Below are 12694 nucleotides of genomic sequence, written 5' to 3'. Positions count from 1 at the left end.
ACACATGTGAATATACCAGTGAGCATATAAACTCCCCTAAGGGAAGGTCACTATTGACCCCAAAGAGCACATGCTCCCTTCTGATCTCACTGGCATTCACGAAAATTCTCTTGCCCAATTTCTCACATGCTACAACTCTCTAAGGTATCTTCTCAGCCTCCAACACAGGTGTCTTTCCCAGGCACAGACAGTGAGGTCTGTCTGTCCCCCAAAGTGCCACCAGCTTCCCCACAAGGTCACACTCCTTCCAAAAGCCCTGGGCACGGCGATGAGAATCGCATGCCAATGAGGACAAAGGCCAGAAAGAAGAGGAGGTTGGCAGCAATGTCCACACCTGGGTCTCTGCAGAGAAACACGGTGCTGCTACCACAGCCAGCCGTGGGCACACTGCTGGCCCATGCACACACTGTGCCCCAGCCCTGCCACGGAAGGCATACACACAGGAGGCACCGATTAGAGCGCTCGGTTCAGATACTACCACCGAGCTGGCCCCTGGGCCAACTGCCCAAACACCAGCCGCTCTTGTTTCCTTCTCAGTGGGAGATTGCAGAGAGCCCAGGTTCCCCTCAGTTTTCACTTGGACAATACTTAATGAGGGCCTACTATGTGCTAGACCCGGTCTCTGGATCTAGGAATGCACAATGGGCCTTGTCTGAGTCCCTGCATTCTGGAAGCTCATAGTTTAGTGAAAGACAGGGAGAACAGTGGTTTTCAAACACTGTGCTACATGCTACATCAGGGGTGGGTCTTCGGGGCCATCAATGAGGGAGAATCTCACCTCCCTGAAACTGGGGGAAAGAGGGGCTAGAGAGATGACAGAAGTGGTGGTGCTTGAACTGAGTCTTGAAGGAGGACTAGGTTTTCCCCAGGTACCATTCTTCGGGCAGAGGGAGGGCAAGAGCTTAAACGTAGGCTGTGAGAGGTGGGGTGCACAGATGTGGTTCAGAGCTTGGTCATGAAGGGGACCACCCTCCTTGGATTCTGCAATTGACTGGGATTTTCCAAGTTTCCCTTCGGTCCATCAAAAGAATCCATTTTCAGACCAAGGAGGTTAAGGGGAAGCACACTTCACACAGAGACGGAGGCTGTTGGGCCCTCCCAACCCCCACATCCCATCAGGCACAGGGGTGTCTCGACAGACCCCCATGCAGAGAGCCAAGGTGTGGGGCCACTGTTCCCCAGAGCGATCGTGTGCTACTCCATAAGCTCAGATGTAAAAATAGGACTCTGGGGAAGATTACCCCACTCTGCTCCAGAATGGCCATACCCTTCCATCTTGGGATGTCACTCCTGCTGTCTGTGTGTGAACGAACTCCGCTCCAACTTCCTCTGACATGCCCCACAGGGGACTCCCACACTGCTGTTGGGAGGCACAGGATACCGACAGTGGGGGCTGGCTATCCTTATCGTGACCATTTTACAGAGGAGAAAACTGAGGTTCAAGAAGCAAGGCCACTTGCCCCAGGACAAACTGATGACAGACCATGTCTAGAACCCCAACCCCAAATTCTCGGCACAGAACTCTCCTTTCCCGCGAGAGAACAGCAGCAGACACACCCTGCTTTCGTTCTTGGTTTCCCGTAAGTGCTTTCTCCTGAAGGCAGTATTGACAGAAACGACAACTACAAAAAATGTAATTAAAACAAAACAAAACCTCCAAAAACTCTTAGCTAAGATTCATTAGTGAAGATTTCCCTAAATGTTGTGAGTTTTGCAAAGGCTCAGGCTAAACCACCTCTGTTTTTGGATGATGTTCCCTAATACTCCAGAAACAAATTCACGACTTCTGGTCTTTGCCTCAGATTTTCCATCTGATGCCTGGAGAATACTTAGAAATGCTGTTTGAAAAAGAGAAGGTGCTTCCAACCGTCAGAAAGGTTCTGATCTGCCAAGTAGAAGGTCTAAGAAACTGAGTGTGTGGACAAAATCACTATCTACCTGCCATCAGTAGGCTCTTTCCTGAGACCCAGTGAGAAAAATCAGCAGCCGTGGCAAAAACAAACAAACAAACCCGCTGGTGTCCAGGGATTTGGGAATTTTAGGAGGATCGGGTGGTATTTCTGGATGTCCTCCTGGAAGGAAGAGCTATTGGCCATGTCAGCTCTACAACTTGAGGATTCTGTTGGAAATGCAAAAAGAGACGGAGAGATTTGAAACTCCCCCCAACCCCGCAAATGACATCTCTCCACTGAGATGCTCACCTTTGGAGGCACCTGCTTTTCCGACGTGGTCCGACTTGTCACAGAACAGGGCCTGTCTTGTAAGTTACGAAGCCATGACTTACAGAAGGCAGGGAGCCCAGAAACTCCCAAGGGCACAAGACGAAGGCTCTCAAAAGTCAAAAAACATGTGTACCAACTGTTGGTTATTTGGCTAAGTTATAACCAGATACCGAGGGCTGGCCCTACAACCACCTCCTCCCACCGCTGACCAGACACCTGGCCAGCAGGCAGAAGCTGGACGAAGACACATGTCTGACGGAGGAAGGAAACCAGGTGCCTTGAGCCAGGTCTGGTATACACCTCCAATATTCGCCAACACACTCGGGCCTTCAGGACACACATAAAATGTGAGCCCAGTAGAAACCGGAGGTTCACAAAGAGAAATAACTTGCCCTGGACCATTCAGTGGCCGTAGAGCAAGACCAGGTCTCTCTCTCACCACATTCTGCCCAAGACGGGCTGTGACTGCTGAATGTGGTGCTCGGCTGTGAGATGAAAGGGGTGCACAGACCCACCCCGGCTGCGGGGCACGCACACCTGTCAGAGAACGTGCCAGCTGGACACTCGGCACCAACGCTATGTGCACCCATGTTCCTGCAACTCCCAGAGGCCCAAGTCCAGCCCCACATGCCAAATGACACCCATGTCAGGGCTGGGTGTTGGTGTAGGTCCAGCATCTGCTGAAGCCACACTCAGTGTGGACAGGGGAGAGGAAAGCTGGCTGCTTCTACAGCCCCCCTAAGGAACAACGCCCGTTTTAAATTCACACCGAGGCTCTGCGTGGGTAAGCAGCATCCCTGACCAGAACTTCCCCTTGGCAGGTCAGCCACCTGGGCTCCACCCGAAGCCATGCCCAGGCCCCCTCTCGCCACTGCCCCCTACCGGCCAGGCAGTGGAATAACCTGGTTCTGGAGAAAAAGACTGGCAAATCCCAGTTTCTTGTATCTTCCGCTCCTACTCTCGCCCAGCTGGCCTGCCTCCATAGTCCAACCGTTCAGAAAATGCCCTGGTAGGAGAAATGTGCGTCTGGGCCCTGCCTGGAGCTGGCTCCCCATGACCCACCTTCCGTGGCACCTTCTCTTGCTGAGAAGGCCTCAGCGGGTCCTCTCTGGCTCACGCGTTCCTCTCTTCCAGCTCATCCTGCCTGCAGGAGCTGGGAGGCCTCTCCTGCATACGGACATGAACCCTCTGTCCTGAATCCGCAGAACCACCTCTGTCAGGGATTTGGGGCTTGTTTTCTTAATTAACTGAAAATGCTAACACGGGAGCCCGGGCGCTGGCAGGAGCCTGGCCTTCAGCGGCTGCTGGAGAAAATTCTTGCTTTGAAATCTGGATCCCTCACATCTCCCCTCATGCCCCGCACAGGATGTCAAAACAAACTGGGCCACCCGATCGTGGGGCACAGGGAACGAGCAGGATCGGATTTCAGGGCCAGTGACGGATTTAGCTACAGGCGGCTTCAGTGTCCAACTCATGAGGAGATCTTGATTTCCCAAAATGGCTCAGCTAAACCCCAAAAAAGCCACCTGCTGCGGCAGAGGCTCTCTGGGGGAAGAAAGGAGAGGTCACGGGGTTTACGCCAGTGCTGTGTCCTGAGTGCTTGCCGCCTGCCTGGCCGGCACGGAGCTGGGACTGGTGAAGATAGCCAAGTCCTACCGATTCCTGCCCTTGAAGAGATAAGCCAGGAACAAATTGCTAAAGTGTAGCACAGGGAGGGTCTATAGCAGGGCAAGTACAAAGTAACAGGGTCACAGAGGAGAAGGGCAACTCCCCATATTGCAGAGGGCTGGGGGTGGGAGGTCATGGCCGGACACAAGGAGAAGCACCTGATCCGCGCAAGGAGTCAAAGTCTAAGGATCACATAGGATGCATGAAGGGGGTAGGTAGAGGGAGGCGGAGGCAACCCAAGGGGAAAGGCTGGGAGGCATAAAGAGAGAGCATGTTGAGGAAGGGCAGGCAGGGCAGGATGGCTAGAGAATGGGGCTTCTGGGGGCACCAGAAGGACTCTGCAGAAGATGCCCCTGGAGATGAAGAACAGGGCAGGCCCATCATGTCAGGGGGAATATGGCAGGCCATGGGGAACCAGCAAATGTTTTTCAGCAGGAACGAACTCCATCTGGGGCAGGGGTGGCCTAATCTAGCCCACTGCCAGTTTTTGTAACTGTGGTTTCTTTGGCACACCCACACATTTATATATTGTCCAAGGCTGCTTTGGTGCTTAGGTGATTGCAACAGAGACCATGTGGCCCCCAAAGCCAAAATATTTGCTCTCAGCACCTTCACAGAAAATGTTTGACGACTCCTAATGCAGAAGAATGACAGGGCAGAGAGTTCCAGAGAAAGGAAGACGGATGGCTGCTCAGGGTCCAAGAGAGGGAAGATACACAGTGGCGTCACTCATCCAAAGTAGGTGTGACCGCAGGCTGCCTCACGGCAAGACCCCAAACCTCAGCAGCAGCAGGAGGAAGAGGAAATGGAAGAAGAAGAGGTCTGGTCCCTGGGTCTCTTGTCCCCAGCTACCTGCACTGGTGGGACGTGTGATCCTCAGAGTGTGCTCGTCACCCAGCCCCGTCCAGGAGCCAAGGCACCAGGCCAGCGGCGTGTGCCTGTGGGCTGTCGGGGTAGCAAGCCCTGAGTCACAGGGACCCTGCTTCAGCTTTCTCACCTAACAGCTGGACCCTGGGAAAGGTCTGAAATTCTGGAAAGACCAGAGAACACCCCTCTGTGAGGGGAGATCACACGGTGGCCCCAGGAGGCGCCACACTCACCCTTCTCAGCCTTGGCGCCTGTCCCATCTGCAGAGGCTGACAGAGGAGCATCCTTGAGCTTCGGGTCAGAGACACTGTGTTGGAAGTGGGGGTCCCAGCTCCTAATTCAGGGTCTTTCCTCTTTCCTGATTTGCACATCCCGAGTCTCTGCACTGGGGCCTCAATGATCCTGTACATCGGGGGGGCTGGAAGATCGGCACCCCTACTCTGCTCTGCCTGTGGCGGAGTCTGGCTCACTCTGCCCGGAAGAGAGGGGGATGGCTGAACCATCTCCTCCTGGGTCACCCTCCCCGCACCTCTTCCTTTTCACTCTAGATCAATGTAGCCTTTCTTCATCTTTGGTACTTTGGGCCTTCCAAGCTCACCATGCAGAGCCCAGCTTCAGAAACAAAGCATTAAAAGTTAAACACTATCATTTGAGGAAACCGCTTCGTGCCAACTTGCACAGAAACATAAACTCAGGACTAAACTCTCAGGCCAGTCGTAGGTTATGGGATAGCCATTCAGACAATTCAGAATGAATGCATTCAGCTTTTAGGTTATCATTCAAATGGAAACAAAAGGGAACCATTCTTAAGAACAAGAAGTTTCTCAAATAGTGTTCTCAACACTCTCCCGTCAAGGGTCTCTGGGCCCATCTGAAAGACTCTGCAGGGGCTGAGGACCCAGGCTGTGCAGTGATGTTGGCCGGCACCTTTCCCAGTCTTATGTCCCACCAGAAGAATTGGCAAATAGGAGGCAATTAGCTCAACTTGGTTGAGCAAAACACACGAATGAATGAATGAATGAATGAATGAATGGAGTGAATGAATGAATTAAATCGAATCAAGACGTTCAAGTCCTGGTTCCACAGTTTACAGCCCTGTGTCCTCAGGCAAGGTCCTGCACCTCTCTGAGCCTCGGTTTCCTCATTTGTAAAAATCTCCCAAATTACAGGCATACCTCAAAGTATTGCAGGTTGGGTACCAGACCACTGCAGCAAAGCAAATACCACAATACAGCGAGTCAAATGAGTTTCTTGGTTTCCCAGTGCCTATGAAAGCTATGTTTACACTACACTGTAGTCCATTAAATGTACCATAGCATTATGTCTAAAAAAACAATGTACACACCTTAATTAAAAAATATTTTATTGCTAAAAACTGCCACCCATCATCTGAGCTTTCAGGGAATCATAATAACCGCCTGCAGATCACCATGACAAACATAATCATAAAAGTCTGAAGCATTGTTGACAATTAAATGTGTAATTTTTTCAAACGTGACACAGAGACACGAAGCGAACAAATGCTGCTGGGAAAATGGCACTGATAGATCTGCTCTGCGCAGGATTGCCACGAACCTTCCATTTGTTAAAAAAGAAAAATGCAATTATCTGCAAGGGGCAATAAAATGCGGTATGCCTATGTTCACGACTCAAAATATTACAGCAAGAACTACACAAGATGGTCCCCATAAAGCCCTTGGCACAGTGATTGGCACATTCAAGATACAGAATAAATGGCAACTGTTTTTGTTACTTTTCAAAAGCGGCTTTAATCCCATATTTAAAACATCTTTCCCGATCCTCACAGGCTCCCAATTCCGTCATTCCATTTTTGTATCAATAACCCCCCAGTTAGAGCCTGGCACAAGCCGGGGAGCAGGAAGGAGCCGTTGGAGCAGACTTCAGCAGAGAGCTTCTGGCATCCAGAACTCACTCATGGCCCCGAGGAAGTGTGGGGACTGAGGCTGCTACTATATCCTGCCTCTTCCCTGGGAGGCCACCCTTGGGCACAGACCCCAGTTTGCCAAACTGCACCTGATATTCAAGGCCAGGGAGCTCACCTGTGCCCATGCCGAGGCTGGGGCGTCATTTGCTCTGCAGAGGTGGGGTGCCAGTTCAGACCCATTCTGCCCACTGCACAGACCTCTCCTCACATTCCTTCTTGCACTAAGCTCAGGGCCGCGTGAGCCTCCCCCCAGGGTGGCGTTCCCAGGCTCCAGAACAACAGGCCTCCATTCTTCCCTGCCCTTGGCAGACCTGCCTCCTCCCACTACGGCACTGCCTGCTGCTGCTCACAACAGCTGCCCCAGTCCAAGGGGCCAACACAGACCTCTTTGGGGCCTGGAGAACAAGCCCAGGGCCTGGTGTGTCCCCTCAGCCCAGGAGGAAGAGGAATTGGCCTGAGTCTCCTGCTGAGATAGAATCCCAGGGTCACTCACTCCATTCACCCTCAGGCTGCAAGTACCATTTGGCCTCAGGCATCTTTGCATACAGCCTTGGCTGGCCACGCTTTGTTTTCCCCAAATGAGAGAGAAGTCTGACATCAGCCCCTTCCTGATCTTCACTACCCCAACCCACCCCTCTCCGGACCAGGCTCCAGATACTTCTAGATGTCAACCCTCAGTTCCTCACCTCAAGGGTGGCAAACAGTGGGAGGAGAGGCTGGAGGCCATCCCCCATCCAAGACTCACTACCCACCGGGAATCCCAGCCCCACTTCTGCCTCCTCCTTCCCACATTTGCCCATCAGATTCCATCCGGCAACAATCACCAAACTCAACCCCAAATCAGCAGTCCGCAAAGACGAGGAGGATGAAACGTGGGTTTCTTTCACTTACCAAGTTTATCCAGCTATTTTTCCAACTTTCTTTTTAGGGATCCTGAGCTCAGTCCTTAAGAATGATTCTTGTATGTCCCAGAGCCAGGGCTGGGGGGTGGGAGGCAGGGGCCACAATGGGGGGCTGATGACAGAGAGTCCTTTCTCCGGCATGGATTCCTGGGGGATGTGCACTTGATTCAAAGCAGTCTCCCTCCTCCAGAGGGTCCAGCACTCAAATCCAACCCAGGAGGGTCCCAGCTGCAGCCCAGCAAGGCACCCAGCAGGGGAGGCAGGGCCCCACACTTTGTGGCTGCCTTTCTTAAAGGGACAGCCTGCCCCTGAGAGCCTGTAGGGAAAAGCTAGACAGGAAGGAGTGAGCAAGGACCAGCCAGCTTTCTCCAGGGAAAAGCTGTGAACAAGCACCAGGATCCTGGCTTGGTGCCTGCATAATCCTGATGACTTGACAGGTTTGTCCCCTCTCATGTGTGGGACACCGAGGCAGAAAGACCCTTCTCCAGGGTAAGGCTTCCCCCAAAAAGGTCCTCCCTCAGGGCTGAACTCACCCATAGAACAGTGTAATAACCAATAACAAATAATAGTCACTATGTGCAAGGCATTTGCCTAAGTGCTTTGCCCAAAGGAACTCTGGTCCCCAAACTTTAGGATGTAGGTATTGTTATCGGTCCCATTTACATTTACATATCGTTCCCATTTACATTCCTCCCATTTCCCGGAGGAAACCGGGACCTAGAGAGACTAAGTCACTGAGGTCTCACAGGTAATGAATGGAAACATCAGGCTTTGAACTTAAGTGGTTCTACCAGCACTCAATCACCAAGCTTTCTCTAGAAGGAACTATGGGAGCACCACTACAACAATCAATTGCAGGTGGAACACCTGCCAGAGTCAGGTTCATGCCACAGAAAAGGCATCATGAAAGACAAGGTGTCTGCCTTCTAAATGCTCCCTGGAAGGAATTACCCAAACAGTAACCTCAAATTTGTCTGGAGGGTGGTATCACTGTGCTTGTTCTTGCCTTTATGGGTTTCTTTATTTTCCACACTTTCTGCAATATTCCTTTTACAAACAGAAAACAAAGATTCCACCTCCTACCTCCTGCTCAAATATTTCAAATGACCAAGACTCTACAGAGCAGGATGACTTAAGTATTCTACATGGATTCTAGAAGAAGGGAGAACAGCAAAATTAACAGGATGGTGCAGCAATGCCGTGAGTAAATCGAAGTTCAGTTTTGCCCATTACAAATCTATAGGCTGGTTTTTGATATAAATAAAGCAATAGCTTTTTCTTTCAGCCAAAACTAAAAATAAAAAGTGGGTTTTTTTTCTTCAAACCTGGTAATTTACAAAACTCAGTTAAGAACCAACACCTCACATGTTACTCCAGACCTTTCCTCATTTGATCACCACCCCCCCCATCCCTCTTCAGCTTCCCCTCACTTTGTCCCACCCACCCCACCCAGCAGCCAGGCCAGAATTCTAGGGCTTTCCCGAAGCCTATCCAGTACTCTGAGACTTGCTCATGCAATGCCTTCTGATTAGCACTTCCTTTTCATTTTCCCATAAAGTCTTTGACACCCTTCAAGACCCAGCTCACTTGTCACCGCTCCTATGGAGCCTCCCACCCCCACAAGCAGAACTGACTGCATCTTTCTCTGAGCTCTCACAAGCTTTGCTCCTGCGGAACATGCTATTAGAGCTGGCACCACGCTGTATTCAACTAAGTTAGTGTCTTTGTTCACTTTTCTTTCCCTAGAACCTAGCTCTAAAATATCTGTGGAATAAGGCAGTACCTGATAATAATAATTAGTTTGTTTGAAGGGCATGTACAGTTTCCCAGGTGCTTCCTCCAACATATTTCATTTGGCTTCAAAACAATTGGTTGGGATGGGTATTAGAAGTGTCAAATGTGGTCACTGAAGGAAGCGTGCAGTGCTTGAGGTCCTTGACACTCTGCCTTTTGGAGGTTAGGTTTGCCCGGATGGCCTTGAGGGGCTGGCCTGGCCCCTCAGCCTCACTTTCAGCTCAGCCAGACTGTATCCATCTCCCGGCCCTGCCCTCTGCAAGCTTATCAGTACTCCATCCCAACATCTCCTTGTCCTAGGCTCCCCCACCAGCCAGGCAGGGGGACACCAGAGGGCCATGGGCTTGGAGATGATGCTTCCCAGATGGTGTGTAGCATGCATTCTCTCCAGGTGAGTGAATGCAGCATGGCCAGGGCACTAATGAGGCCATAGCTTCAAGTGAGAACCAAGAATGATCTTGACAGTTTTATGGAAGAAAACTCTGTCATGCAGCCCTCCTGTACCCAGCCAGGTAGCCAGTCCACCAACTGGGATCCCTGGGAGAGGGTGTGCACAGAATGTTAAAGCCAGAAGGAAACTTAGAGATCCCCTTGCCCAACCACCTTCCAGACAGCCAGGAAAATCGGGCACAGACTGGGGAGGGACTTGTCAGAGGCACAGAGAGAGATGGTGGCAAAGTGAGGGCTGACATCTGAGCCCTTTCTGATCCAACCAAGGAAAACACAACTTCGTACTAAAAGGAAGCCACAGAGGCCAAATTATTTTGCAGGATGTTCTTCAAGCACACACCACACAAATGATTCTTGGATGCAACGGCACACACAGAAAACACTTAATAAAGGAAACACAGAGGAAAGTGTTCAGTAACCATCTTAAAATTTAGTACCTCTGGACACCAGGCCATGTCTTAACCCACCCATCTCCATAACCTCCCTTATGAGCAAAGGGGGCATGTGGGTCTAAGTCTAAAACTATGTCTGCATTGACTTAGCAGAATGCATTGAAGTAGGGATACCACGAATGATGCTTTATTTCATCTGCAGGTAACACTGTTTACAGTTGTGACAGCTATTGGTACTTAGTCAAACACCACTGGTCCCCACCCCTCACTCCAGGCACAAAACAGATTGTACTTCCTGGCCACTTGTACTTGAGTGGAGCCACAGGTCTAAGTCTGGCCCATGAGCTCCAAGTAGAAGCTGAGTGTTGTGATGGTTAATTTTATGTGTCAAGTTGGTTAGACCATGGTATCAGATATTTGGTCAAACTTGATTTCACTGTGAGGGTATTTTTTAGATAAGATAATCATTTAAATTAGTAGACTTGGGGTAAAGCAGATTACCCACCATCATGTGGGTGGGATGCATCTAATCATTTGAAAGCCTTAAAGAAAAGACTGGTATCCCCAAGGAAGAGGAAATTCTGCCTCCAGACAGACTTTGAACTTGAGCTGCAACATCTACTCTTCCCTGGGTCTCCAGCCTGCAGGGCTGCCCTGCAGATTTTGGACTTGCCAGTCCCACAACCAAATGAGCTAATTCCTTAAAACAAATCTAGATAGACAGACAGACAGATAAAGTAGATAGAATAGATAGACAGGTAGATAGGTAAGTAGATAGAACAGATAAGTAGATAGATAAGTAGACAGATGGATAGACAGATGGTAAGTAGAAAGATAGATGATAAGTAGATAGGTGGATAGATAGGTAAATAGGTTAGATTGGATGGATGGATGGATGGATGGATGGATGGATGGACAGATGGATGGATAGATAGATAGACAAAGTAGATAGGTAAGTAGATAGATGGATAGATACATAAATAAGTAGGTAGGTGGGTAGGTAGGTAGGTAGGTAGATAGATAAGAAGGTAGGTAGGTATACAGGCAGGCAGATAGATAAGTAGAAAGATAGAGGATGGATAAGTAGGTAGGTAGATAGATAACTAGACAGATGATAGATAGATAGATCGATAATACATACATACATACATATATCCTGTTGGTTCTGTCTCGGGAGAACCCTGACTAATAGAAGTGTAATTAGTGGTCTAGAACATTGAATTGTTCTAGACACAACCCCCTTTCTGGTCAGCACTGCGATCATCAACATTTAATGAGGTGCCTGTTCTGCCAGCCTGGGTTCCTGAGTGACTATAATGAGTAGAGGTCTGCATTAACCCACAACAAACAGTAGCATGAGTAAGAAATAAACCTCCCTTGTTTTAAGTCACTGAAACTTGGGAACTATGTGTTACCACAGCATAATTTAACTTATACTGACTGAAGCACTGGCTGTTTGTCTTAGATCTGAGGTTCTGGTGTGTGAGGAAAGAAATCTGAAAAAGTAATGGAACCATAAAAGGATTTTGATCCTGGCTGGCCACTGAGTCCCAGAACACATGGCTCCTCCCCTGCTTCCTTTAGTCTATCTTGGGATCCTGGGACGTCTTACCACACAATCCAAACACAGTTGTATAAACGCATCAAAGGTACAATCTCACTGGTGAAAGAAACTTCCCTAGAAAATGTTCAGAGTTCCGCTGAGGAATCTGACCCTGGGCCTGGAATGGGAAATTCTCCAAGGAACAAAAGTTTCCACTACGGCAACAAGAATGTTAAACACGATTTAAAAAAAAAAAAAAAAAAAAAATCTTTTCTCAGTAAGAAAAATGAGACCATGAGTATTTATAAGCCAAAACCCAAAGGCCATCCCCTGGTTCCTGTGAGGTTTCCTGCTGTACGGGGAGAGTCAAGTGCATTAGAGAAGGTATTAGAAGGGAGCGGGATGTCCTTGGCTCAATGCAGGTGGGTTAAGTGTGGAACCTTTGAGGAAATGCCATGACAGAGTGCTGGTGATTCTCCTTAGGAATCAAGGGTGACCTAGAGGCTCCTGGGACCCTGCATCTTTCTTCTCAATGAATAAACCCAGTTTCCTAACCTTAAATACACTACAGAGATAAATTCTAGGACACAATAAGATATAACAAACTTAAACTAGTATAGGAAGAATTTAACTTATTCCAGGGGCTCTCCACTGGGACAGTTTACAGGGACATTTGGCAATGTCCAGAGAGCTTTTTGGTTGTCACGACCAGGCAATACTACTGGCATCAAATGGGTGGAGACCAGGTGTGCTGCTCAATATCCTATAACGCCCAGGACAGCCCCCCACCCCCAAAAAAGAATGATTCAGGCTAATATGAAGGTTAACAAACCCTGACCCAGACCAAGTCCCTAGTTATTAGGGCGTGAAGGTTTAGAACAAAGAGAGAAAGAAATGCTCCAGAGTGAAAT

General features: G+C 49.5%; 1 protein-coding gene across 4 annotated transcripts in view; it reads right to left on the bottom strand.

Moving 5' to 3' along the window:
* DAAM2 (dishevelled associated activator of morphogenesis 2) overlaps positions 1 to 12694 on the bottom strand; it is a 118733-nt gene that overhangs the window by 80698 nt on the left and 25341 nt on the right. Inside the window, exon 1 of one of the 4 annotated variants that reach the window (XM_042986282.1) lies at positions 7594 to 7612. The exons of the other annotated variants lie outside the window; for them this stretch is intronic. The gene's annotated coding sequence lies outside the window, so the exon portion shown is untranslated. Of the gene's footprint in view, positions 1 to 7593; positions 7613 to 12694 lie in introns of those variants that run through there. 4 annotated transcript variants of the gene reach the window in all.

Source organism: Panthera tigris, chromosome B2 (assembly GCF_018350195.1).
Source record: "Panthera tigris isolate Pti1 chromosome B2, P.tigris_Pti1_mat1.1, whole genome shotgun sequence".
NCBI classification, from domain to species: Eukaryota; Metazoa; Chordata; class Mammalia; order Carnivora; family Felidae; genus Panthera; species Panthera tigris.
This window is presented reverse-complemented; position numbering and strand designations above follow the sequence as displayed.